Genomic DNA, 27,838 nt, shown 5'->3' with positions numbered 1-27,838 from the left:
CAGGGGAGAGAGCCAAGCACACTCAGCTCTTCCCACTAGCAGATACCTCCAGCTGACTCTTCCTACGAGAATATGGACACGTTGTGCTTAACCACAGACCACGGGACTTGAAGAACACTTACCCTTTCAGTCAAGTCTAAGCAGACTCGAATGGAAAACAGAACTCTCCACTGCTCCAAATTCTTGCAGCTCCAAACCAATGACATAGCTGTGGTGAGTAGCAGAAACCAAGCTGCAGGCATATTATCAAATAACTGCTGTACAGACTGTTTATTGTCCACTTGATGCCAGTCTTTGTCAGCATAAATATCCCAATTTCTCTTGCTACAAATAAAGGTTAAGTGAGTCCAATTACTCTAGTAAGGTAATATCAATAATGCTACTAATTACAGCAATTGCATTATGGATCATTAGTTGGTGATTATGACTTTGTCAAGTGCTTGGCAATTTTATGCAAGAATCACTCACGATGTGTCATGGAAAAGAAATATCTTTTTGGCACTGCTAGTTTCCAGTCTGTATAAGTGATCTTAAAAGTGCGGGTGAAGACTGCCAGAAGCTTCTTAGGAAAAGAGATGTCTGCCTAATATTTGCAGTTCCACAACACAAAACAGCAAGAGAGTGATGGTAAGAGAGGGGTGGAGGGCTCCTACCATAATCAAATGAAAATTCATTATTTTGAGTCCTGAAGAGTTCAAGAAAACAGAATCCCATACAAATAAATTGTCGCCAGTTTGTGTGAGGTATTGACACATTTTTCTAATAGGAGGCATTATTATCTTTACAGCCTCCCTAGAGAGTCTTGGCATATCTTATTTTATTTGAATAAATAATTAATTTAGTTTAATTAAGATCATCCAACAGCCTGGAGAAAGGTATTACTAATTCAGGATTTGGGGGGGTGGGTGTCTAAGTATGTAGATGGTAACCACGGAGACTGATTTTTTCTTTAAATTAAACTGGAGGTGGTTGAAAGCTCTCTCTATCCTGTAAATTTTCCTCTGCTTGTATCTCTGCTGTCAGAGCAGTGGTGACCAAAGACACCATGATCCAGAAGACAAGCAGTGGGAACCCTCTCTGTGACCCCTTCTCTGGTCACAAAACAAGTAAGCTCCAAGTGTCTAGATCACATCGAGGAACTTTTCACTGACTTAACAGCTTTTCCAGGGCTTTTCACAAGACCCTCCCCACCTGATTATAACCCACATTTTCAACCCCTTGCTTAGGCGAGTACTAAAATCTTTCCAACCCAACTTTCATGAAAAATAAAAGGAAAATTGAATTTAAAGCCAGAGAAAAGGCCATTAAGATCCATTAATCTCACTCACGCACATGACAGACCATAGATTTCACCTTCCACTTCTTGCACCAATATGCAGTAGGATTAAAATGCCTCTTATACAAAAGGTTCTTGTCTGGAAGATTATGACCTTCCTCAGCTCATCATCCCATTAGCAACTTCAAGGACTCTTTAGCATTTTGAAGGATCTTATGAAGGTCTGGAAACCTTATGAAGCAACAGCTGGAAGGTCACTGTATTCACAGACAAACCCAAGGTGCTGGAATATCCCCAGAACATGTAGGCATCTTGTCTACACAAATCTTGACCTCTACATTTTCCTCTTTACTGTCCTTCTGGATCTGCTGTAAGAGTCAAACTGGCAAAATAACCAATGTGAAAGTCCATCACACAAGAATGCTATAACCTACCATTACTCATTATATTTTCAGAAATGGCAAAATATCTTTCCTGACAGTTCCAACCTTAACATTGAAATTCATGGCTAAATAAGTGCCAAGCTGCATGACTAGACAAGTGGTTCAAAAAGCAAGTAAAATCCAGGGGCTTCAAAGAGCATGAGATGGTAAATATGAAATGAATATGACTGGAGAAAAGTGGTACCCAGAAAATGCAACATCCCAGACCAATTTTTGCCACTTTCTGTCAAAACAAATCCGAGTAGACATTGGTACTCTGTTGGCCATAAAGCTGTAATACAAGCAAGGATATATTTACACTTCTTCTGTCGGGGTTAACGCAGGCAAAAGTAGTAGGTGGGAAACCCAGCTCCTCACATGTCTCGAATATACCACAGTGAAAACTGAGAAGACAAGGGCTTGACCTCATTTACCACTGCATCACCCCTCAGACTTAGGAAGATGGCTCAGGCAAAGCTGAAAGCAATATTCAGTCCATAATCATGTGAGATATTTAAGAGAAAAAGCAGATGCTTAGTAAGATTTTAAATTACTCATTGGAGGAAACCTTAAGCAAAATACAATATACACAGGCACATTAAACAGGACAGCATCATGATTTTTCCTATTCCATTTTTAATGTACAAGCAAGCAACTAAAAAGAAAAAAATCATTAAACTATTATAATAATGCAGCTCCTATCCACATCACAGGAATACCAGCTGGAAAAAAGACAGATAATTCACCTCCATTTTCATTTGACAAGATCAGATTAATTGTGATGGTGTGCAGCTTTGGGTCACAAGAGTAAAATCTACACTGTTTATTCTCCACGGTCAGCATTGATTTACCCTCACTTGAACTGAGAGGTTATTTAAGCAGTAATTTCAGCTTCCTGCAACTCAGAAGCAATAAATGGATTCTCTCGTGTATTTGAGACATTTTTACTAAGCACATTCATAGGGAGACAACTGTTGATTATACTCCAAAGGCATCTGAAATAATAATTATGATAAAAAAATGTCACAAGAAAAGCATGCCTTCTAATGGCTTTCTAGTATGCCTGCTACTTGTTTCTCTTTTATCTCCCTGACACACTCATAAATACCCCCCTTCCTCCTCTTCCTTCTTAGGGCTCCAGGCAGAGAGGTGGCAGGGTGGGGAGAAGGGAGTGAGAAGCAAGCAGCGAGGTTGTTTGTGACATCCCTGCTGACCGGGGTAACTGGCCCTTGTTACTCATCAGTATGTGTTGAGCAGCTTCATGACTACAGGAGGTGCTGTTGTAAAAAGCATTGGGAGTTCATTCCTTTTTCCTGCAGGACCACTGTCCTGTCCTGAAGACCTTACATGCAGTACCTTGTTTGGTTGTACTTTAAGTGAGCCCAGAAGCCCAGTCCAGACTTGAAGTCACTATTTTTCCCTGCTTTCAAGGGTACAGCAGGGACCATAACCTAGTCCTGTGCGTCAATGTACCCAAGTCCATGACAGGTGGCTGGAGACCACTGTTACCCTGCCAGTTGCTTTGTGGTTCATGCAACCTGCTTTCTGCCAGTCCCATTGTCAGGGGACTCAGGAGAGCTCATCTACATGGTCCATGAGAGTGCAGCAAGGAGACATCAGCACCAACAATTCCTATCCAAGCAAAAGGGAGATGGTTTAGTGGTGGACTTGGCAGTGTCAGGTTAATGGTTGGACTCAACAGTCTTAAGGATTTTTTCCAACCTAGATGATTCTTTGATACTATAATACAGCCCAAGCCACAAGGAGCAACCCTTATGCGAGCAGGCACAGACCCTTGCCAGCTGGGCTGCACCGCTTCCACAACCTAACCTCCTGGAGACACTTTGAGCTACATGGATGTAGGGAGCTCAAATAAATGCTGGCTCTGAGAGAAGAGAAGAGACTCTTCACTCCACTGTGGACTGTATGCACACCCCATTACCATCATCAGGCACAAGACAACAATGTCTGAGCATTGCACAAGTGTAGGATCTCTTTTCACCTATTCCCTCTCATCCAAAAATTATGCCTTTTGACCAGAAAAGTCAAAATGTGCCTCATGTAGCTGAGATAAGGCTGTGAAAATTGAGAGTTGCCATTCCATCCCCAGCATTAGGACTATGCACCACTCTGCTAAAGGAGGAGGTGCAGCTGACTGATTCTTACTTCCTCAGCGCATCCATTGCCAAGCAAAGCATCCGTTGCTCATACTGTGCTAGGACTAGTCCCTTGGCTGAATAAACACTGCAGGCTGCAGAGCTGTCATTTTGGCACTGCTTACCAGCACTAAATTCAATTTTGAAAAGGAAAAGAATAAAAGGGAAGAACATATCTGTTGGTTCTTGGCATTAATCAGTGAAAATTATTTCACTTTAGTGGCACCAAATGAACATAAAGGCAATGGAAATGCAGTGGCCAGTAGGCTGATCACCTCAAACTCAATACCATATAGTCTTTGTGTCAATTTAAGAATTATCTGGATTTTTCTCAGGATTTCTTCATACAAGTAATTACATTTGCATATAGGACCCCCATAATATGCCAAGCCAACCGCCCTAAAGTCCTCTGTTTTTAAACAAAACAAATTCAATTCAGGAAACAAATGCTGCCTTCTCAGGGAGTCTCATCCTGTCCATCAGAGATGCAACTACTCTAGGTTGTTGTATGGTTGCTGATGAGCACTAGTACCAGCGCTAGAGTAGTTTGAGCAAAGATGTTTATCTCCATACCTGTATTTTACCACCTCTGGCCTTTAATCAGGAGCAACCAGCCTGTGGTTCTTGAGCCAAGACTCACAAGCAATTCAAGTGCAGCTCAAATGTAGGATCTAGCCTACAACAGAGGCATGCCAGTACAGGAGCTGTAGGTAATCTATATCCACAGCTGGGATGGGAAGATCAAGCCATCCTCATGTCTGAGTTAGATCAGTCCCCTTGCACCATGGAGAAATAGGACTCCTGGTCAACATGTGTTAATCCCTGCCTATAAACCTCTCCTAGTATTTCTCTCAGGCTTGGCTCTAAGAAGCATGTGTTATCTGCTGACATTTGACTAGAGAAAGATGTTCACATGATTTTGTAGGGTTAGGAAAATTGGACGCATCTATACCATAGGTAGGATTAAGTGGTCAGAAGTATTCCTAAAGAAGAAAGTCCCTTGGAGGCAAGGGAACGGCCCAATCATCCTAGCTTTTGTCCACAGTGTCCAAACTGCTCATACATGAGACGCTAGTGTTTTTTTCTGTGACTAAAGAGTCCACAAAGCACAGATCCCAGACACAGAGGCTCATGAATTGCAGGGATTTTTGCTGTGTCTGTCTTCACGTAGCCCAACCGGTGATGAGCAGCAGTGCCACTCTCACCCAGGTCGCTGGTTCCTCTCCTTCGCATACAAGTGGATGCAGCCTTTAGGGATTTGAACCAGCACAGCTCACCAGTTCACCTCCAGCCTCCTCTGAATCTGAGCCATGAGAGTGTTTTTGTTTTCATTCTTAATTCCCCAAACCCAACCTATCATGCAGTTAGTTTGCTTTTGAGATTTCTTGCTTGGCAGAATGAGAAAACTGGCTTGTTAAAACATCCAGATGAGGAGGGCTAACTGCACCGAGCATCTCCTGTGTCTGTAATTCAGGCACAGAACAGAAGGTGCAACTACAGGGCACAGCAGAGTGTGCTGATTATTCTGTCAGGAACAACTTAAGCTGGCTAATTTTAAGCACTTACTTCTGATCATGAAATGCCTGTAAACACACAAAGATTTTAGCACCTGCACTCATTATTCAGAATTATTTGATGAGCATTTTGTGCAAACATGTTTAACTTCACATGGATCATCCACAAATTATTTGGTATGACCTCCATGCGAGAGTTCAACATTTGTAGACTGCCAAGGGACCTGTCAACCACATCGCTCTTTTCAGCCTTAATTTCTTCAGGCCGAAAAAGGGGAACCATTTCCAGGAAGAAGGATCAGAGGAGAAGACAAGCGTAAAAGATCACAGGACAATTTGCTTTTCCATGAGATAAAGTATGACCTCAGACTGTGAAGGTAGGATTCAAATTTAGAAATATTTTCATCCCTTCCTGACTGAAGGATCAAGAAAGGCATAAGCCTGATCAACGGGCTGTTTGGAAAACTTTGCCTCCTATTTTCTCCTCATGGTCTCAAAAAGTTCATTGCACTTGCATACATGAGGGTGATCCTCTTTGCAGTCTAATATCTCTTTCTCCCTGCCTTTAACATCTAGTAACTGCTTTAGCACTGGGAGTCTGGCTAGAGCTATTAAATGGCCTGTAGTGTTGTGCAGTCTCCTTTGTAACACAGCTCCCGAGATGCACCCACTCTCCTCTGTATTTGCCTGTTTTAATTTTGCTCTCCTGAAGCCAGAAAAGGAGGAAAGAGGAAAGAACCACCTGTGACAGACACCAGTGATATTGCTTGATAAAGGTGCTCCTACACCATAGTGATGGGTGAGAGAAACCTAGAGAAAATAAAATTTGACTGACAGCATCAGTGCTGGATCTCTCACCTAGGGTACTGTTACAGCGCTAAAGGTCCCATCTCTAATACAATAATATCTCATATACCTGCTAAGCACACTGATTTGAATGTATTCATCTCCCGCTTTCTGTCATCACCTATCATGGTTCATCACGGTCACTGTTGCATCATTAATAATCTTTCATCTGTGTGTATTATGTATATGTCTGTAGCCCAGGTGGAAAAGAGCTCCACCTGATCAACAGCAATCTCACTGAAGGGCACCGTCTGGGGATTTGGGAAAAAATCACAAGAAGTCTACCCTGCCATGTCAGTTTGAGGAACAGTCCACTGCTAGTTAAAGTGTCCTCTCCAGCTGGCCATGCACAATACAGGTGAAGGATGAGGTGACAGGGAAGAGAATAAGGGTTTACACATTTAAATGGCACTCATCAGGAAGCTGTCCTGATAAGATCAGTACATCGAGAGTGTGCAGCTGAATGGGGATTTTACACCAAAACTCTGGAGAAAACCATACAGGTAAAAGCTTTGCCTGGCCAAAGTGGTCACTAGGAGGACACCATGCAATGTTTTAGTGAACTGAGAGCATTGTCAACAGGATGACATTATCCCATGATTTCTGACTGGTGACATGGGAAAACTTATGTCTGGTGGCAGAGCAGAGCAATAAAGAACTTCAGCTATTAGTCATGGCTGCTGGCGGGGGCAGGGGGAAAAAAAGAGTAGTCAGAAGACCACTGGCATGAAAAGAAATGTTAGGGGCACTGACAGGTAATCCCTACTTCAGAAAATACTGGGAAAGAGCATTAGGAGCTCTGTGTTTCCCTTAACACTGGAAACGGCTGCTGGCTCTCCAGGACACAGAGGTGTGACCACTGGAGTCTTCAGTGAAGACTCCACTTATAATAAACTTCTCTAATCCACATTTTGCCAGAGGACAAGCTCTCCTTCAAACATGTTCCATTACCATCTTCCTTTGAAGACAGAATTGCAAACAAAACTGAATCCCAGTTCCCAAAAGTGAAAGCCCAGCCCACATTTTACTCTGCATGAGGTATCTATGGCACATTAGAAGGCTGTAATTTTATCTTTAGGGCCCAGTTGTCAAAATAGCAAGTTCTTCATCCTTGGCAGAATCGCCCTGGGATTTATGTCACAGCAGATTTGCAGCTTTACCTGTCCTTTGTTCACTATTTTTGCAAGTAGATGGAGTTTCACGGACAATGAATAATGAAACCACCTCTTTCCAAAGAACAAAACATGATTGTTGCTACCTTGCTTAAGAAAAGACAAGGCCAAGATGAGAGCTGAATCCATGCTTCAGTTCTGAGCCCAGATCTTAGTTACTCTGGAGAGCACTCAAGAGCCATGTGCTAGGCTTGACATATATTTATTTCTTTGACAGAAGGCTCATCTTGTCAGGCTGACAATAATGTTTGATTCTCACAAGTGCTTCACAAACCAGCATGTATATCATTAACATCCCTCCCACCCATGCCGTGTAGTATTTCCCATCCCGCGCCCGCCCTTCCATCATGAATGAGTCCTTGGCTGCAGAAACGCCGCTCTGCTGCCTCTGTAGCCGCCATCTGCTTTGGCAGCATAGTGCAGCGTGAGGCTGGCAGTGGTGGAACTGAGCACCGGTGTCCCTAGTGCTGTTGCAACACCCTGTCCCTGCTGCATCAGAGGAAAGGCAAGAGAAGAGTCACTGGATAAATAACGGTGCCCAAGCTGACTGTGGACTCTGACAAATAAGCTCTGCCTAGTGCAGTCCATCAGGTTAAAGAAAGGCTGTCCCTTGCCACCCTCCTCACCCCTCTGCTGGAGCTGACAATCCTGAAGACAGGACGTACCAATTCAGGGCTTAGGGCAGCTGCGAAGGTGAGTTTTTGTTAAGATCCCATCCCAATAGAATCATAGAATGGATAGAGTTGGAGGGGACCTTCAAAGGTCATTCAGTCCAACCCCCCTGCAAGAAGCAGGGACATCCCCAACTAGATCAGGTTGCTCAGAGCCTTATCCAGCCTGACCTTGAACGTTTCCAGGGATGGGGCTTCCACCGCCTCTCTGGGCAATCTGTTCCAGTGTTCTACAACCCTCATTGTAAAAAATGTTTTCCTAATATCCAATCTAAATCTACCTCCCTCTATTTTAAAACCACTACCCCTTGTCCTGTCACAACAGGCCTTACTGAACAGCCTCTCCCCATTTTTCTTGTAGGCCCCCTTGAGGTACTGGAAGACCTCAGTAATGAGAGAAGGTCATGTTCCCTTCAAACACCTCCACAGCAAAGCAGAAACCCCTGGCAGGAGAGTGGTGCATGGGGGTGGGCATGTTTAAACACACCCCCACCTGCTGCCATGCTCTGACAAGGAGATTTCCATCCTGCCTCAGAAGTAGGATTTCTGAGGTTTTGCCCCAAACCATGCAATTCACTATCTGTCCTTTTTGCCTTGCCTCAGGTAGCCACAATGTTGTAAAGGGTTGTGAAATTAGTCCATCCTCTTTAAAACTTGGCCGTAGCCTTTGCCTCCATGACCTGAGGGAGAGGGACAATAAATTCCATGGATAAACTACATGTAGCATTTTTAAAAGAAAAAAGATTTCTTTTTATCAGCTCTAAAGCTGCTGCCCTTTAATTTCAGCGAGTGACCCCTTGTTCCCGTGTTGCAGGACAGAGTTTTTAAAAAAAAGAAGATAGAAAAGAAAGGAAGGAGCAATCAATTTCACTTTCCATCTTTAATCATCAGACATGTCTCCCTCTAACTAGTCATCATTTCTGGCTAAAGAGTCCCTGCGATCTCTCATCATCTATAAATTCATTGACATTTCTATCTTCATTGACCTTCTCTGGACCTTTCAATATCTCCTACATTTTTCTTCACCCAACAAACAACGATTTCTGACCCACAGCACAGCATCGGCTAGATCCTTCCTGTCCTCTTCTGGAAGGGAGCCCACTGCATTATTCAGCCAGTCACTGACTACTGCTTCCTTTCTGCTTATTTAAAAGTAGATACTGGATTCCCTGTTTTCAAAGCAAAGTCCTTTATTTTAGGCAGATTGCTAGTGCAAGAACAAGCTGATAAAATCACTACATAAACCCCAGAAGAGCTCTTTCAAAGTGAGTTATCCCTTCATTCCTACTGCTAACATTTATGCAGAGCTGGAACCTGATATTGCTGTTGACAAGTCTGGAGAGAACAACGGGAGCAGTTTTCATTGCTATGGCATCAACTGGCTTTGGAAGTTGCTCATAGTTTAGCTCTTTTGAGCTTATTTGCCCTTAAATGAAGCTGTAGGGTTTGGTCAGGCACAATATGGGTCATAGAAAAAAATACAGTATCTGTTGCTAGCAGAGATTGTGAGTGGATTGCTTTGTGTATTCTCATGCCTCATTGTCCCTCTATGAAATAGTCAATGATGCTGTTGACCTGCTTTGAAAAAAACATTGGTGGCTGCTAATGAAGAGCTCTAGGAAAAACCTGGCTGTTATCTCACTGGCTTCCCCTTAGCTTTGGACTGAGGGGCATACAGAAGAGCCATATCTCCAGAACATTACATGTCCCCACCTTCATGGGACACGAAAGCAGACATGTTCTCCCCTAGCCATACCCCCTGCTGTCTTACAGCATCTACTCCAAAGCATTGCCCAGGCCACTGATCTGTCTGAGAAAAACACATGAACCTTTGTAAGCCTGGCCTTCTCCCTCTTCTCCCCAGGCTTTGTTCAGCAACAAAAGATTTCATGTTGAAGACACTGTCAGCACCAGCTGTGGAGATGGCACCTACTGAAACAAATCGGCATCATTCGTATACCACAGCTGCTTTTGCAGGCTGTCTGCAAACTTGCTCAGTGCTGCAACACTAGACTTGCTCTTTCTTTTGAAATTTGCTGCAAAGCCCTGGCAGCAAGAGACATTTTTTTCCATGAAACCTGAGATGCTGAAAAGCAGCTAGAGGCTTCTGCCAATTGTTCCTTTTCATCTCTGTTGACGCGGAAGTAACGGACACTGCTGACGACCAATATGATCAAGCAAATGCCGATTTATTGTTGATACATCCCGGTTAATATAGCCCTTCTAATTCCGTATCATGAGCAAGCTCTCTACTAATTGGTTAACTATATCATGCACGCGCTCCTAGCTAAAATATGATTCGTTAAGTCTCTATGTTCACGCGCACGGCTCTCTCCACCTGCACCCTGCTTCATGTTCAGCCCCCAGTCACATATGCCAGCTGTTTTCCTTCTTCTCAAGGTTGCTTCATTTACTTTCTCACAGGAAGCTTCATTACTTTCTCACAGGTGGCTTCAGTACTTTCTCACAGGCAGGTTCAGTACTTTCTCACAAGCAGCTTCAGTGATGTCCTTGAGGCCTGCTGCTCACAAACATAACAATTCCATTCGGTCTGGATTGTTCACTAAGTGCCCCTGGTACTCCAGGTATCCAACACATCTCCTTGCTCAGGCTTCCCACTTCCCACAATTCTGCCACACTAACGCTCAAACTGCCCCAGCTTAACCAGTTTCTGCTGCCAGCACCCAACAGGAAAGGTCTCTGACAGCGCAGGGATGGGATGAAAAGAGAAAGTTCCTTTGCTCTGCCTGACACTTGGAAAAGTGGCTGAAAGAGATTATTATCAAGTGTTGTGCTGGCAAAGGCCAGGAACCGTTACATCCTGGAAATCCAGTGCATATCCTTTTCATTCTGTGAACCATTGACCTTGAGTAGAAAATAATCTGCTATTCAGCAACGTTATGATGGAGTACATGCAACGTGGGCACCTCTGCTGATATTTGCTTGTCTTTGTTTTACTATTTATATCTGTAATCGTCCTGGAGAAAGAAATTAATTACAGCCTGTTTCCCTATCCAGAGATTCTGTTCATCTTACAAAACCCTGAAAGCGCAACTCAAGCAGTTTCTGATTATCACTGAAAGCCTCAAACTGGAATACAAGCTTCTTAATTAATCTCTCTCTCTTTTCGAGTGATGATTTCATGATGTTTATGACAAAAAAAAAAGAGATGAAGAAGAAGGCAGCAGTGAGAGAACAAGAGCAGAAAACAATTTTTTTCCATTTAAAAGATAATTGCAGGAGAGAAGCTGGAGGTAGATGCTGGCAGGAGGTTTTAGGTATCATGTGTGGCATTTCTCCTTCTCTGGAACAATGACAGAAGTTGGACAATACAAAGTGAGCATTTCATTTGCATGGCCCATGGTCCTTCACTTTCCCAGGGCTCTCAGAGTATTTTAGTCCATCTTCCACTTGCTCAAAAATCAGACATTTTTATCCAGATTTCCTAAGGAAACAGGATTCACACAACTATGTTCTTTGTGCAAAGGTGTTAACGCACATGTGTCTGTCCATTCAGTTGTCTGCCTTTCCTCTCTTACTCCCCTGAGCTCACTGTAAAATTTTAGCTGAATTTCACTGGCATGACAGCCATAAATGAAAGGTCTTCATAAAAAAAAAAAAGGAGAATGTCTGAGTAAAGGACAGAGTGCCTGTGCCTCAGATGACAGAAAGTCTGCAGGCTGAACTCACAGCTTATTAGACTCTAGACAGCCCACACAGATGAGAAGCTTTATAAATGCATCCGTTACAGAGTCCTAGTAGGTTTTCACCACCTCTTGGGTCTATCAGCAGTGTCCTCTCTGGGCACTAACTCCCCTCCATCTTTTCTGTCCTTAACGGGGAACAGGGAGGGGGAAGGGGAGAATTGCCACTACTGCCCCCACCATGTTCATTTGCCCCTCTGGCTGCTTTGGCAGAGCAGAGGCTCAGTTTTGCCAGTTTCTCTTGTAATTATATAAAAGGATGAAACTATCCTTTGCTCCCACCTTCCTCGAAACTGCCCTTAAGAGAGAGGTTAATTATTTTCTTTGTGACTACTACCCCACAGGTTACTTCCCTCTTACTAGGTTACTACTAATCTGCTAATCCACAGTCACTCACAAGGATGAGACTTTTGTCAAGGCCCAAGGACAGTGATGGAGAGCGCCTGTCAAGGGCCACTTATGGACTACACATTCAGCACAGAGGCAGGGGAGCATCACCACCAAAACTTCAATACACCCATCTGGGAATGCGGGCAAAGGCAGCAGTCTTCGAATCCCACCTGACCATCAAGGTTGTAGAGGCAACACAGCAAAGGCAGGGACTCTCTCTGTCAGAGCAGCACCAGCAGCCAGGGGAACCTGCTTAAGGCCGCTGGAGTGACTAAGTAGGTTACTTTGAGCTGTATCACTGTCTCTTGCTGGAGGGTTCACCACTTGACTGCTTGCTTTGGAGGGGAAGCATGTGACGGAGTGCATCCTAAGGGGTTCCTCTACAAAGACCCTGCTCAGCGCTCAGATAAGCAGCTTGTATCTGAAGGCAGTGTTTATTTCTGAGTTAATTACTGTCCCTTAGAGTTATGGAGGGATTTAAGCTGTTCATTCTCAGAAAAAAAAAAAAGCAAGGAAGATTCTCTCCCCATGGTGATACATGTGGAAACCCTGAAGGAGGCTGAGTGCTTCCTATCATGCACTTGGCTGATCTTTAAGTCAGCGAGAGCTGTGCACCTACAGCTTAGGGAAATTCATCCTCCAGTTTTGGAAGGGAGGACCAAGATTTGTGTTCATTAAAGCAGGAAGTGTAATTGTTTCTTTTAAGATAGTGTAGATAGGACTTCACATGAGATCATGGCCTTACTGCAAGGTGGATTAGGAAGGAAACAAACAAGCATGTTGGGAAGATCCCCTGGGAAAAGCAAAGATTGCTTACTATCACCATTTCCAAGCAAACTGTCTACAGAGTAGATCGAGAGACTCACAGGCACGTCAGAAGAAACCAGATGCATGATAAGTATATATAAGTATTATAAGCCACTTACCTCTCCACACAGCACAAATCCCAAGGACACTGCACTGTGTTGCTGCTCGCACCTCCCATTGCCTTGCCTCTTGTCCAGTTGCTTCAGTTCCCTGCCTCCTGGACACCCCTTTTTTGAGCAGAGGGCCAAAGTCTCAGCATGCATCTGTCCGTCCACCCTGCTGAACCAAGATAAAAAATGTTTGCATAAAAGAAGGGGAAAGAAAGAAGAGGAAGGGTAGGAGTCAGCTACTCAAGAAAACTAGATGAGACCCAGAAGGCCCAGTTGGAAACTACTGAAAAGGAACGAACATTGCATGGCATTGCAGCGAAACTCTACTCAGCTTTTCTCTCAGACATTTCTGACAGATGTGTTCAATACCCCATGTCTCACTTCATTTGGCTCCCCTCTCATCTGTTAGCAAAGGATTTTGATTCTGTTTGTCTGCAAGCACGAGCAGACAAGCACCCTTTGGTGTCTGATGGTGTTCTTCACCCAACTCCAGGAGTCTGAGGCTGGACAAACCTTTGAGAACAGATATCAAAAGAAGGCGGTCATACCACAGCTTCTTAGCTGACCAACCGATTTATAATATGCCTTACCTTGAAACAGAGCTTACAGCACTGCAGCCATTCATTCCAGGACTAATTGTGTTAACCTAAAATGACACCGGTCTGGAAAGGTAAAGCTGGCTTCTATAAAACCCAAATACTGTGGTGAATACTCCAGCAGCAGTGTTATTGGGTGAGACAACAAAGGCTGCCCAAGCATAGTGGAAAACATAATGGGATTAAATCACTCATGTATAACTTATCCTCTTTGAGTTGACATGGAGTAACAACCCATTTTTCTTTTCTGATCCCACCCTGAGCTGTCAAACAGAAGGAAGAAAGCATCTTCTTTTAAGCAGCACGATCTGATAAGGACTAGAGCAATGCAATAAACATGGAGCCACACAGTGAGCTTTTCAGAGTCTGCTTTTCAGAGCAGAACGGCACTTGAAGGCAAACCTCATGGAGTTCCATGGACCTGACAATGCAGGTATTTGAATGCAATGTGCAATGTTGTCTGTAACCTGCAGCTGGGCTGACTGGTGGGGTATGTGTGGCGTTTGAATGCATTACATAGCACTGCTAATTGACTAATTTCTAGCTCACTGATGGGTGGTCAGACAAAGTAAAATCCAGCTTTATATACGATTACTATCAAAAATGCTACCATGAGCTATTGTTCTATACACTAAGTAAGCCGGGCTGAAGTGGACACAAATCAGCCCTATGATCAAAGCTTTCAGAGTCCAAAAGTTTATTTAACTATGTTTCCTAGCAAGTCCTTGCTTTCACATTGATAATAAATGTTTATACAGAGGTCTTCAAAGAGCAGCAATTAGGCTTGAAATCATAGACAATGATTTTTTTTTTTTTTGGTACATATTATATACTGAGAAGTCATCAATGTGCCATGCATGTTATTCCTTCATATTTCAAAACTCACTTCTCCAGTGTCACTCCTCATCTCCTGTCTAGTCTTGCTTTTTGTTTCCCACAGCTAACCTGCCATCCTGTTTCGTAAGGCACTGTGGCTTAGACCTGTCATCTCTTACCATGCACAACAAGATTTCCCTTCCTTCCCACAACGCTGTTACACAATGTGTTGTCTCCTAGACTGTGTGAATTTGGAAAGACTGTCATAGGAGCTGAGTTACATAGAACCTCAGAAAATTTTCCGTGCTCTCTTACCCCATTAGGACATTTTAACTGATGGACAAGATGGCAGGTCCTCAAGATTATTAATCCTCTAACACCCACTGAAATAGGTGGTATTTAAGCAGCTGAAAACCAGTAAGGACCAGAAACACTATCCTTTTGCACTCTCATATGGCCTTTTTTATGCTTACTCATGATGTGGGCTACCAAATTCAGCCCTAGACTCTCACCTATAATAAATTAATGCCCTGCTGGTTTGCACAACCAAAGACCTGCACCAAGGAATCAACAGCTTGTTTTTCTTAATCTGAGCTCTCAGTTAGAATGAGGAGTCTACACAGACCCCTGCCTGCATCTTTTGTAAAGCTTTGAAATATTAAATCAAAAGTCCTTCTAAAGTCAATGCTTCCCTTGTCTCCTTTTTCCCTTTGGGTAGAGCAGGAACATAATAAAGCGTGATCCCGCAGCAGGAAGAGTTTGTAGCTAGCAGCTGGATAAGCCTCCAGTAGCAGCAAATTAAGGGGTCTCGGGCCTGAAGCAGAGAGAGTTAGTTTGGCTTTTGAACACAATCCAGCTTTGTTTTATCAACAACAATTTTTAGTAAGCTCACATCTGAAGCAGCACAGGCATCGACAAAGTAGATCGACCACTGGTTTGATCCCAAGGTACTGACACAGGCAAAGCTGGGGATGCATGTCGGATATAGCAGCCTGCATGTTTACCCTCAGGACTGGCCTTTCCCACCATCCACATCGTGAGCCTACAGAAGGGACTCACATGGGTGCTTCATGCAGGCCAGATGAGTTACCAAGCTGTAGGGGGAACACAGAGGTTGTTTGTGGGGCTGAGGGTGCTGCCCGTCCTCCCCTAAGCTGCTCCTACACAGCAGCACAGACCTCAGCAATTTTCACAGCCATGCAAGGTGAGGATGAGATGCCAATCTGCAGCTGCTCAAGGTAAAGTGCATTGGAGGCCTCCAAGTGATGGGAGGCATGGACAAAGCTGGGGTGAGACACATAGGCTATCATAGGAGTCCTTACAGTTCTGAAGTGACGGTCTGCATGAGGGCAACCTCACCTGTTAACCTTGAAAACACTGGGGATGCTACTGAGCTGGTGGCATCAGTGTGGTGCAAAATGCAATAGGGGCTTCTTTGGCTCATAGCATTGTCATGAGATGTGAGATTCTTCTGGACCAGCACTCTCTGGAGCCATAGTATTGGCAGACAGGTATCATGCAAACTACCCGTGCCTCTCTCCAGTACCAGATATGCCAGACTGTGCTGTTTCTGCACACTTCTCTTTTTGTGGCTTGGTCCATGCAGCTCAGTTCTCAGCTACCTCATCCTCTGTTTTATTCAAACCTGGTGGCATCTGCACAGCAGTGACAGTACTCCTAATTTTCCTCTGCTCCCAGCTATTTTTATCCTGAGCAGAGATTGCCCCAAACTATTGCCAATCCTTTCCTCTGCAAAAACAGGTTATGTTGCAATGGGAAAACATTGCACCTCAATTTGAAGATTAACTTCTTGTCATAAAGGGAATAACTGTGGTGACAAGGCAGCTCACAAAGCCCCGGTTCAGCAGTCTATCTCTGATCAGCAAAGCATTTAAGCACATGTTTACCTGTAGGCTTATGGGTATATCTCGGAGACTTTCCAGAGCCATGCTTTTCTGCCCCTGCTTTATAGACCCCTAAAGGCTCATGAACTACTTCTAAGGGGGCCTGAAAGGTACTTAAGAAGAGCAAGCTTCTCACCAAGAGGTTTGTTTGCTATGGAGAAGGTCCAAACTCCTTCTCAGGGAATGAAGAGACTGAGGACCACTGCCTGAGAACAGAACAGGTCTGACTGAGCCAGGCCATGGGCTTTAACAATCTTACCCAAAGGGCTGAGATCTCAACATCTCTAGGTATGTCTTCACGGTGTCTTGCAAACCGATGGTAACTTGTTCTGGAGCCAATCTGGCAGGATTGTATCAGGTCCAGACCCAACAGGGAGCAGTGGTAGTGAGAACAGTGCCGAGTCCAAGCTAAGACACTACACTGAGGGATGGACATTAGCAGAAGCCTCCAGTTTGAGGCTTCTGTCAGGTGGTTTGGAGCAAAATCAGAACGCACTGATATCTGCCTGCAAAATGTCTTACGGACATCTCTGTAGACTGAAAGCTGTGGAAAGCTTGGTGTTTCTTATCTCCTCTGCCATCTGGACAGAAATGACATAAGCTGCTCATTTTTTGCTAAGACAAAGCTGTATCAGATCCTTTCCTCACAATGCTAATCATGAAAAGGCACCTGATTTCAACTCTGAGGGCATTGGGCCCACTTCTGCTCTTACTTCCTCCTCCTATGCACCCCCAGTAAAATAAAGAAGCCTGTGAGTGGTGAGCTAACCTGGGCCCATCCAATCTTACTAAGTAAATGTCCCATGTCTGGCCTTTATCGATCCATCTACAAATGTGCATATGAAAGTAGGTAACTCGTGCTGAGATTTACTAAAAATATGTCTAACTCACCTTGCATTTTAACTGGCCATTCAAATTACTTTCAGAAATCTATTATGTGCATTATCATTTTTATTTGCAGCACAAAGGAGACTTTTTTTCCCAGCCAGTCAAGTTACTGTCTACTTTTATAGAATAAATTGCTATAAATTAAGTTAGCAGCAGTATAAATAGAGGTAATAGATCCGTGTCTCTGTAGTGGCAGCTGACAGCATTATGGAAATGTAGAATGTCTATTTCTGAGTTTATTCTGATGCTGATGAGTTTGCACTGATGTTCATCTCACTCATTTCTCATTTTATCACCTCTAATGCAGTGATTTTCCTCCTGCAAGCTCTTCCTTCCTGAGGTTTGTTTTAGTCAAGTAAATCCTAAAGGCTATTTTTAAAATGAGCTATAGGAAAACATTTAGAGTTGGTAAAGTAGGTAATGCTTTCCCTTTTGCTTGAATAACAAAACTTTGTTTCAAAATAATAAAAGTTGCTGCAATTGAACGTATTCAGTCCAATAGAAATATAATCCATTTTCCCCTTTAAATATGCTCATAATAAAGAGAGCATGTATTTTTGCTTTGAGTTCGTTTCAAACTTCCAGCCCCTGATGGAAGACAGTATGGAGAAAGTTAAGTAACAGAGAGAATGAGGAAGTGAAAGTTTGCAGCACTAAATGTATGAGTGTCCGGATGTGCAAATACATAAAATGGTCTCCTTTTCTTTTCCACTTACTACATTTCTGCAACTCTGGCCATGTAAAGAAGGCTTTAAAAATGGGTGGAGTGGCACCAATTTGGGGGATTCCTTCCACCGCCAAATTGTAATAAGAACACTTATAGAAATAAGAATTAAGCCCTTAATCTTGTGAAAGTTTCCACATGCACAAACCCCTGGTATAAAAAAAAAAAAAAATTCAGTCATTTCACAGGTTACATAGGAGATGACCTTGGAAGACTCTCTGTCCAGGAACATGTTTAATGACCACGAGTTTAGAAGCTTCCATCTGCCTTTTGCTAAGCATAGCAGTACTTTTTGTTTTTGCAAGAGTTTGGTAAAGGTGGTTTTGAAATCTATGACAAGAGCCATGTCCTTTCCAGTAGATTTGAACAAGTTGCTTTGATCCATTCCCAGACCTAAAACTCAGTCGAAATGAGCTCTTTTAGGAGGAAGGATTAGGACTGGACCCACAGAGACCAGATCCTGACTACCAGAGGAAACTTTCTGCTGGATTTGGCACTGACATCTGAATGGTTCTTGGAGAATGCTCATGTTCAGTGAGGTTTTTTGGGAAAGGAGGCAAAACAACACTGACGCTGCCGGCCAGGCTGCTTTTCCGTCTGTTCACCCATCCGTCAGGCTGCTACAGAGCCTCAGTGTCTAATGGTGCTAGCTGGGAAATTGCCTGGGAATTATTCTTTTTTTATGGGAAATTCCAGAATTGGGAAACTTGAGGATTGTTCCAGACCAAAATTATTCTGAATTTTATGATCCTTCAGGGTATTTCTCTTCTCTTAGTATTTTGCATTTAGCATTTTACTGAGTAAAACCGACCGCAACCGTGGAACAACAGCAAATAGTACCATTAACAAGATTCCTGTTAGCCGTTTTCAGCCCTGAGCCATGGAATCAACCTCACCTGGTTCCAGAGACAGTTTCTGCTCTTAGCCAAAGTTAAGTTAGTTAACCTGCGTTACCTTGGCAGCGTATAACGCACCATAAGAAGGCAGCCATTAGCACGTGTATGTACCAGTGTCTGCAAGCTACAAATTGGAGCAATTATGAAGAAAAACAAAGAACCTGGAGGAAAAATAGAGAATCATCCCTTAAAATCCAGGCTTCCTGGAGGCATCAAATGGAGACCGTAGACCTCTTTCTTACTGAGGAAGAGGCAAGAACTTTCTCAGTAGGTATAGCTGCCTTTGCATACCGAGCAAAGCTGGGAACTGTGGCTACAAGGAGCATCCCAAAGCATGCGGCTATGACCAGGAGTTCAGGGCAAAAGGAGACCAGAAATGACTCTGCTGCCATCTGGTGATTTTTGTAGCCATTTGAGCTTAAGGGAAGATGCTATAAATCTTGGCAGGTAGCACTAGCTTAGCAGCACAGGATAATATGTACATAAACTGTGAACTTAGCTGTGGTAAAGAGAGAAATATGGTGAAAAATTCAGTGCTGGATGTCTTCAGAACATAATGAACATAACGTTATGTAGATCCACGTTCAGTCCAAAAGATATCACTGAGATATTATTGCTGGCAATGACTGGAGCAGGAACATTTAAGAAATGCTGCAGTTGACATTTATGTGATCATTTGTCTCCTGGGAGCATTTCTTGACAAGTTCTCAGAATCCAAATTTGACTTCTCTTCTGGAACATGGCAAGGCTCTGCTTTCCAGAATGGCAGTGTTTAAATAAAAATGCATTTGCAACTACAGTAATTACACTAGAGTTAACACAGAAATTTCCATCCTTGTTTACAGCTGTGCTCCTGGACTCCAAGAAACAAGAACACAGGGATTTCCACTGCCTCCTTTTGTCATATGGAAGAAAGCTTCCTTTTACAGTCTTTTTCCTCTCCACTAAACTCTCCTTTCTTCTTGTTTCATAAGAAAAGTGCTTAGTGGTCATGTCTTCTCCTGCACTGTACCTTATATTTCCCATCCCTTCTCTTTTTCATCTCTTCACTAATGTTTCAGCCTTTCTTTATAAGGGAGCTTTTCCATGCATAGGTCATCCTGTTGGTCTGGGTCAACCACTCTCTCCTTCTTCTTTGGAAGTGATGTAAATTGAGCTGAAAACTCCTGCTGAAGGCATAGCATTGATTTGTATAATAGCACTGCAATATCCCACATCCCATACTCAGTGCATTTTGCTCCTCTTTAACCACCAATTTTATCCATCCACAGAAACTATTCATTTGCTGAATGTGCTGAAAATATGCAAATACACTTAATAGAAAAGGAAAAATGTCTCTTACTTTTCTCCTTGTTTGATCTTAGTTGCTGTCCTCATCCTCCCACCTATCAGAGCTTATAATTTACCAGTGCTATTTCCAGGACAAACGTATCTAAAGAGTCCTAAATTTCAGCTTGGTAATAGGACTGCTAAATCCAAACATAGAATGATCCAAATAAATATACAGAGGTTTTAGTCCAGCCTCACTCATTTTACCAGAACACTGCTGTGGGGGTGTTTTGAGCTGTGCTAATTTGCAAATTTCTTGGTAATAATCATCTTTTCTTCAGGTTCCTTCAACTGGAAACTAATGCATTTCAAGAAGGAAAATGTGAAGAAAAGAGCAACAACTGAAATAGACTCAGTGGGGGAGGTTTTCAGATTTGCTTTTTATTTGGTCATTTATTTCTTCAGAAAAAGCAAGCAGCTCAACCAAATAAAAAATAAAACTCTTTGCTTATGAAATTTAGCAGAAAATACAATGGTATCTCAAGTGATGTGGTAAAAGTTTCCACTACCTGAGACATTTAACCATGAATTGAATTTAGGACCATAAAACATCCCATTCTTTCTGTGCTCCAAATGCAGCACCAATACTCAATAGCCTTACCAGGCTGGTACTGTTAAAAAGAGAAATGAGTTATGACTGGGATGTGCACTGATACAATCTCTCTACTTCTCTCTATGTAAGTACACTAAGTGTTGTGTCCTTCATAGAAGCAAACAACAGCTTTTTTTCTTGTTTGTGACTCCCCAGGTCTGAAACCTTAACTACAAAACATCAAATTCTTCCTCGGGTTTTTCACCAAAATAAATGTGGGGCACACAGACCTGTGTGCCTTATTTGGGACTGGCACTTCTTGGAAAAACAATTTATCCTCCCTTGTATAACGTACAACTGAACAGTACACAGCCCAAGCACACAGTGAGGATTTGAGGATCACTGGGAGGTTGGTCAAAACTGCTTCTCAGACTGTCGCAGCTTCTTCAGCATCCCTAGACAATGTTGAAAACCCTCAACTTCCATTTAGACAGCAATTGAAAGAAGAAAAGAAGACATTTCAAAATATTGTTGCATGGTTCCAGTGAGATATGAGCTGAAGGAGTTTCCACTCTGATTCATCTCAGAGCACCTCAACTTCTGTAGATTTCTGAGGCAGATTGCATAGAAAATGTTCTCGTTGCAAGTTTACCCCATGTTTTTACTTACACATCAGACTAATACTGTCTTCACACACACACACACAAAAGAATAAGCTTAGCTTTATAATTCCTTTGTCTGCTTGGTGCAAAGTATGGTTAAAATTCACTTTATAGAGGCCTTCCACTCCTACATCTTTTCCAGCCTTAGCTCAGTCATGGCCAGACTGCAGACTTCCAAGTTAGATGTGTCTCTTGTACTGTGTCACAATGCCGAAGGTCCTTATTTTTAGGTTCTCCTGTAACCCACAAAAGTGAGCTTCAGTTAATATTTATTTCAGCTTGTGGCACAGTAAGAGGTGAGGCTTCTTTAAGCAAGTTTGTTAACAAATACTAATGAAACAACACCAAAAAAAAGTCACTGCATCTCTGATGGGCTATATTTACCAGAAGGACTAGTTGCTTTTAGCTAGCTGGGGAAAGGTGGGTTGATGACTCCATGCAGTACAGTTTCTCTTTCATTTGAGTGACAAATCCCAAAAAGTCTCAGCACTCCAAGGTCTTTCCAAAATTATATGTGCCCCTGCACACATAAGCCAAATGATCCCACATTCCTATTTCTGTAATTTCATCCTGTATTCCATTTGCAAATGTTACAAGTCTTGTGATCTGTTTGGCACAGTATATTTTTATGTAAGACAGTTAAAACTGGTACTTACCTAAATATAAATCCAGTATCATCTCAGACAGATGTGGGTCAAGCAGGCAGCTGATCAGTTCATGGAGAGTGGTAAAAGGCATATCTGCATTTGAACAGCAAAAGGGTCATAGCCACATGTTCAGCATTCACTGGCACCTTGATTATCAGGAGAAAAAATGGTGTACGGAGGAAAAGAGAGAAAGAAGAGGAAAAAGATGGTACACCCCTGCAGTAGCTAGGGCATGCTGGAGAAATGAAGCAAGATGAAGGTCAGCTCCAGGCCTTACATGATCAGCACCCCAAAGCCTCCAGCATGATGGTGGTGACCCAACCTGCAAGGTCTGTGTGATCACACTACCCGAGACAACAGTCCCTCCTCCACATTACATGTGCTGCAGTCACAGAGTAAACCTAGAGTTGAGCAGGCTCTGTCCTGGTTCCCAAAAGGCCAGGAACAAGCTGTATACGTGACTACAGGGGAAATTATAGTGCAGATTGACTTTTGCTATTTTTTTTAACATCTTATCAGAAAGTTTTATCCAAAGGTTTCAAGAAAGTACTCAACTCTTCTATCCTCACAAAAAAAAAAAAAAAAAAAAAAAAGAAGTATTTCCTCTAAAAAGAGGGAAGTATTAGAGTCACTGTATAAGACCTTGGTGAGACCTCTGAGCAAACTGTGTCCATTACCAGTCACTCCGATTCAGGGAAGAATTCAGTGTGAGTAAGCACAAAGCAAGGCTGCCAGCTTGGGGAGAGGAAGGAGGACGCCACCAGCCAGGAGGGAACTAGGAGAGCATGCTTTGTTTAGCCTAGCAAAATGAGAACTGAGAGGAGGTATGACGGCTTTCTATAAATACATCAGAGCAAAAACAGCAACAAGAGACAATAATTACATTAGCTAGAAGAAAATCTTGGCACAGGAACAAATGGATGCAAGCTAACCATGAATACATTTAGGCTGGTAATCAGGAGACGGTTTCTAACCATCAGACAAAGGAGATTCTGGAACAGCCTCCCAGTGAGCATTGTGGGGGGAAGAGACTTGATTGCTTTTAAGATAAAGATCGATCAGTTTACAATAGGGATTGAATTATAGTGGGCCTGCAATAGCAGGGAACAGCACTTGATGACCAAGATCATAACATCCAGTCCCTAGTGACCCTGAAAGCAAATTACCTGCTGTATCAACAGCAGCAACATATAAAATATCCTGCAACACCACCAGTTTCCCCCTGGTTTCCCACCTTTTGTTATTCTTTACCCATTCCCAACACCAGTGCATCTTCTTATTGCTTTTGCCATGCCTCCAAACTTTGGCAGTCTGGAGCCCTTTCCACATGCCACCTCTTGCCCATGTTTTTACAGCAGCTCCATAAATCATGGTACACCACAGTCATGAGGTTGGCATCAGCCCAGCTAGCATCCCAAGGGTTTTGCAGGCAGCACTGTCCTGTTGCCGGCCTCTGCAACCTCCACTGCCACTTTGCAGCTGTTCAGGGAACAGTGGAGTCTTCTGCTCTTCCCAGAAGTTCTGATCTGAAGCTATGAAATCTGTAGCTAGAAGTAGAAGTAATATGCAGGCTTGGTCCACAGAAACAGCCATGGCCCATGGCTACTATTTGAAGAGAAATTTTAGCAATATAATAATTTCTGCTACCCAGTACAGGACAGATGCTGAAACTGTGGTTCTGTCGTAGACAGAAAACTGCAGGAATGAAGCAGCCCAGAGTTATAGGCTTTTTCATACAGGTGAAGGATTATGCCCCTGTCTAAAAAGAGAGAAGCAGGTCAGTCTGGCCTGTACAGAAGAGGGCTGTAGTGGTGTCAAGGTGCAACAGGAGGAAATGAAATATATAACCAGATCCCAGGGAAAATATAAAACAAGGATACAGATAGGGCAGAATACCTAATGTTTTCTGGGATCCGGGTTGTGAGGAATTACGGTCAGTAGAGTCCAGCAAGGTCCCCAGGGAGCAGGCATGGAAGGAGAGCTGAGCACTGAGGGCAGTGGCATAGGCCTTGTATGGCTCTGTAAGACTCAGATTAAACTGCTTCTTCCTCTGTAGCAGGTGATGAGGAGGGGAAGATCAAAATCGGTGAAAAGAGGCAAATCCAAGGCTAAGTAATTCTCTGCATTTAACACTTCCTCTGTGCATATCACCTCAGTACCATCCCTTTGCATTTGCCTAACCACATCCAGGAGCACGCTCTTCCTCTCTGGACCGCACTAATCCTGCTGTAACACATGGCACTGTTTGCCCACCAGATGGACAAGGACACCATCTTCCCACTTAGCCTTACCTCTCTCAGCATGTGAATATAGAGGGTGCAGCGCTAGGAGCAGGGGGAAAAGGTCTGTCCCCACCGTGACAGACGCTGTGGCTCTGGGGAACATTCAGGCTGTGGTAGTGACATTACAAATGAACGCACGCACCCTTGAGGCTTCGTTAATGACTATATTCCCAGACGAAGAGGCAAGAAAATGAATGCATCCTGCAAAAAAAAATTAAGACAAATGGGAAGTAATTTAAGTAAATCCCCAACATTGTAACAATGCTCATAACAAATCTTTTGAAGTTTTGCTTCTCTAAGGAAGCAAGTCCTTATATTCAAACAGGACTCACTAGCCTTTTTTTATAAATAAGACTGAGGAAATTACATGGCTGGGGAAATTATATCACATGCAAGGTTCGCTTCACCTAATGTCCATTGTAACATTGTAATCACTTCCTACATATTCCTATCCATAAGCCTTTAAAAATGTATTTATTTTTCCATGGAACCTATCCAAATGTAACAAGCCACACTTCTTTTTTAAGGGCAGCTTGGTAGCTAGTAACATACAAGCATTGTAGCACTGCCTGTGCAAAACAAAGCAGGCTTTTCATGGTTAGGTGAGGATCAGAGGTTTTAATCCAGGTCCCATTCCAGCTGATGGCAAATCATCTTGGCACCTAGGAAAGACATATGTAGAAATGGGACCGGAGTGAAAAGATATTTGTGAGTTGGAAACTATGAGAGGGAGAACAGATAATTGTTCACACAGCTCTGAATGTTGTATTTAATTTTGTGCCTAACTTGACTCTGGGCTTGTGCTTACATTACTGTTCATTCCTTTTATACTCATTGCGTTTGAGAGCCTACTGAACTAAGTGCTAAAAAACAATGAAACAAAAAGGAGGGATACTGAATCTAGAAACTTGCACTGTAGCGTAGGCAGGAGAAAACAGGCAGACAAGAATAGATGGTGGGTATAATGTGGGGAAAGTAATACCATACTGGGTGGCTTCATGGGCAGTAAGCCCTCAGGAGACAACTAATCTTGCATTAAGCATAAGAAAGTACACACACATGCTAAAATGTTCTGCACTGACAAGAGCATTTCATACAATATGTATCTCACTGCCAGGAAGACACGTGAGGGAACATACCATGTACTCTTTTGCAGTTTCTCTCCCTGGCATGTGGGCAAAAGAATGCAAGATGTCCTGAACAAAAGGAATGAGCAATATTCTCACAATTGTCTGAGACTGACTGAAGCTGCACTGCAGGTCTTACAAACTAAGGGGACTATTTGATTTTCTGATTCCTTCACTGGGACCTCTCATATTCAAGAGGACAAAGAAACAATTCTGTCTGGTGTTAAGGATTTGACAGGGTTGTGACTCTCTTAAATTTGCTATCAGTGTCCTGACATTTTCCTCATCTGACCTGCATAATATAGGTGTACACTCTGCAGGGATCCCTGGATTTTCTAGAAAAGGTAAAGGCTAAGCTGTCTGAAAGCACCCAGTAAATGCCAGCGGTTTGTGCTGGCTAGTTCCCTTTATTAGCTCTGAAGAATGGGAATGAGTGAAATGAATTTTTCTGAGAATTTCTGCACTGATGAAAAGTGCAGTAGGAGAGACAACATGTTGTTGTTGTTATTATAATTACTATCATTATTATTACCGTTATGATTGTTCTGTGGGAGGAAAGGAGCACAGATAGGTCTCACCAGGGGAAGTCTGAATGACTAGTGCTTCAGTGGCTTTATGTGCAAGTACTCTGTTATATGCTCGTTTTCACAAATTCTCCTGCAAATTCATTCTCTCCCCTCCACACACAATCACTGACACAATCTAATACCTACAAACCATCCAGCACTAAAACATTAAACTGCAGGGGAGCTAGAATCCTTTCTAATTCTACAGTGCAGAATATTAAACATACCATCCCTACACATTTACTAGCTATGATTATCAAATGCTTGCCATCATCGAGTACCAGGCTAATTTAGGCTTTCAATTTTCAAGGAAATCTGTATCCCTGTTCCTTCAGGCTGCACCTAGCCTCTCCCAACCATGCTACTGGCTTATTCTGACTTGCTTCCATTCTGCCTGCACCTGACCCATAGGCCAAGTGCTCCCAGGAGTTAACTGGTGTTTCCATAGAGTTCATAATATCAGCAAAAAGAAAGGGTTTCAGCAGCAGCAGGTACACGTGTGTACATGTGTAAGAACATCTGCACAGGCCTTGTGCTAAGTCTAAGGGCTGGTGGGTTTTACTCTGACATGTTACAGCTGCTGCACTTGCAGATATTGATCTGTGCATACAGGCTGTACCCCTCACTTTGGATCAAACTATACTTTCACACAGTGTAACAGGCATAGGCCTCTATCCTCTTCTAATTCCTCTAGGCCCTATTGTAGCAGAAAAAAAAAAAATTATTGTCGTCATTAAGTACTTGTTAGGACAGAAAAGCATCAGCAGAACCAGAAGGCGGATCTGTCACTGCTGCGGAACCAGCATGTCTGTGATGGGTCAGGTTTAACCTCAGGCATGGCTGGGAATTGTAGTCTGCAGGCAAGCATGTGACTGTGAACAGCCTCTGACAAAGAGTCATGTGAGTGTCTGCCGGCATCTAAATAAAAAGGAGACTCCTGCATCAGTGGAGATGATGGGATTTAAGGTAAGAGTTAAACGATGTTTGTTGAACAGGGACCTCCTGAGCAGTCAGAGTGAAGAAAGGCTAACCTGGTGGGAAAAAATACTTGTATTTTCTGACCAGGTTATTTCTTGAGGTTTTTTTTTACCTCTATCTTGAATCCTTTGCAGTAATAAATGAGCACTTTAGAAGATGCTGGGGATAATTTGCCTGCCACCTTTGGACAGTTGATTGCAAGGGTGTGAGGGTTGCATGATGCCTTCCCAGGCAGCAGCCCCAAGTATGCTGTTGAGACACATTTATCCGGCTGGTCCGGACTTCCACCTGTGCAGCGCATCCAGTCGATTCCTCAGGCAATCGGATAGGCTTAGAGGAGCTGTGCCTGTTCATGTGCATGCATGACTAATCTCATGAAAACGCTGGCTCTGTAACTTCTTAGTAACAGGATTTCACCCTTTCCCATTGACCCACCGCGGCAGCCAGAAGCAGCCAACAACTAATTCATGCTGCAAGCCTAGCCAGCTGAAAGACTTTTTTCTCTTAAAGAAAGGGATGATAAGAGAGGGGAAGCGGTGCCGCGACTGAGGTGGTCTGGGGTGGAGCCGGGGCCGACCACAGGCGCCCCGCCTGTGCGCCGCTGTTCGTGGCTCCCACGCGTCCGAGGGGGGCACAGGGCACCCGGGGAACCACGCTGGGGTGGCCTGGGGGCACGGCGGGTGGCCCAGCCCCCAGTGCGAGCAGCCGTGCGCCATAGGCCCCGCTCTGGCCGCAGCCCCGGGCCCGTGCGCTTGCCCCAACGGGGCACCGGGCGGGAGAGGGGGAGGAGGCCCCAGGCCAGGCCCCGAGCCAAGCTGCAGGG

The 27,838-nt window shown here is 43.5% G+C and overlaps 1 long non-coding RNA gene across 1 annotated transcript; it reads right to left on the bottom strand.

Moving 5' to 3' along the window:
* Positions 1-13,122: 13,122 nt before the first annotated feature.
* Positions 13,123-26,854, bottom strand: LOC147602122 (uncharacterized). Its single transcript, XR_015257577.1, has 3 exons — positions 26,779-26,854; positions 22,072-22,155; positions 13,123-13,237 (listed from the first exon to the last, which is right to left on the bottom strand). It is a non-coding gene; the product is annotated as an uncharacterized LOC147602122 (long non-coding RNA).
* Between the last annotated feature and the right edge of the window lie 984 nt (positions 26,855-27,838).

Source organism: Chlamydotis macqueenii, chromosome 1 (assembly GCF_036417535.1).
Source record: "Chlamydotis macqueenii isolate bChlMac1 chromosome 1, bChlMac1.mat, whole genome shotgun sequence".
Lineage (NCBI taxonomy): Eukaryota > Metazoa > Chordata > Aves > Otidiformes > Otididae > Chlamydotis > Chlamydotis macqueenii.
Note: the sequence above shows the minus strand (reverse complement) of the source record. Positions and strands in the feature narration are given on the sequence as shown.